Genomic DNA, 1,363 nt, shown 5'->3' with positions numbered 1-1,363 from the left:
TCCTTCGAAGAAACCGTGTTTCCACTTTCCAGAACCTCCAAGAACACCCACCTTGGTCCCGGGGCCCTGTAAGCCCCACTCACCGGCCGCCTCCGGCCGAGTACCCCCGACACACCCCGGCCGGGTCCCGCACTTAGAGCGGAACCTGAGTGCGCGGGGCTTGGGGAAGTCGGAAGGATTAAAGAGACACCCACGCGTCGAATCGCTGCTCCAGCGCCCATCAGGTTTCTTAGGATCACAGGCACTCTTCCACTTAGGCTGCTGCTGATCATGCTCTGCTCGGTATGCGGGGCCAGGCATTGTCTGAGCAGTCGCTTGGACCTAAGTCTCCTGACGCCGACGACCAGTTGCAAAACAGAGACCACACAGAGAGTGGGCAACATATCAGCGGCGGTCGCAGCTCTGCGCCTGCGCCCGAGAGCCAGCGAGAGCAGGGCTGTGCTGGGATTCACTTTCCTGAAAGTTTTTGCAAAGCCCCTCCCCTGGTATGTGAGAGGCTGAGAGGTTGGTGCTAGAGGCAAGAGGAAGGGGGTCTGCGAGAGGTACCGAAGACCACCTTAATACACTAGAAAGTATAGCCTACACCGGTGGTTCATAGAGTTTTAAATAGCGTACATAAATAAATCACCAAGCGAGCTTGTTAAAATACAGCTTCACAAGATTTACACTCCGAGATTGACTCATTGGCCTGGAACATTGCATTTTCAACGGGCATCCCAGATAATTTTGATGCAGGTGGTCTCTCCAAACTGGCTCCGTTGCACAATCTAGATGCTTAAATACGGTTAAATGCAAGACACGTCTCAAATTTCACCAAAAGAAAAAGATAAATAAAATCAGGACACTACCATAATCTAGTAGATTTTTTTAAATTCCAGATCATTTTAATATAAGGTAATGAAGTTGCACAATGTGCCCTGGGAGTTCAGAGTAGGGGAAACTTATGGAACGAGGGACATTGGAGTGGTTTAACTAATGGAAGATTTAACGGAAAACATAGAGGAGGGCAACCTTACAAATAGTTGAGGAACTAGAAGAGTGGAACGCATGTGCAAAACTGCAGATCTGATATATGACCGCTGTGCACAAGTACCATAGAAACATCAAGTAAGTATAAAGCATGAGCCTTGACGTACAAAGGAGCAAGATCCAAATTATAAAGCTGGAAAGAATTAGATAAAATCTAATTTTATCATTTTCTATTTTTAAAAATTAAAAATACTTTCAAACTGTGGTAAACTACGCATAACATTAAAGTTACCATTTTAAAGTCATACAATAAAGTTTTTAGTGTATTCACAACAGCACCATCACTATCTAATTCTAGAATATTTTCATCATCCCTAAAGATGCCCATTGAGCA

General features: G+C 45.5%; 1 protein-coding gene across 1 annotated transcript in view; it reads right to left on the bottom strand.

The window, feature by feature from the left end:
• Positions 1 to 381, bottom strand: part of ZNF391 (zinc finger protein 391) — a 13,928-nt gene extending 13,547 nt beyond the window's left edge. Inside the window, exon 1 of the mRNA XM_011991216.1 lies at positions 52 to 381. The gene's annotated coding sequence lies outside the window, so the exon portion shown is untranslated. The remainder of the gene's footprint in view (positions 1 to 51) is intronic.
• Positions 382 to 1,363: the final 982 nt, after the last annotated feature.

The sequence above is a fragment of the Mandrillus leucophaeus genome, unplaced genomic scaffold (assembly GCF_000951045.1).
Source record: "Mandrillus leucophaeus isolate KB7577 unplaced genomic scaffold, Mleu.le_1.0 Scaffold392, whole genome shotgun sequence".
NCBI classification, from domain to species: Eukaryota; Metazoa; Chordata; class Mammalia; order Primates; family Cercopithecidae; genus Mandrillus; species Mandrillus leucophaeus.
The sequence above is the reverse complement of the archived record's forward strand: the minus strand, read 5'-3'. Positions and strand labels throughout refer to the sequence as shown.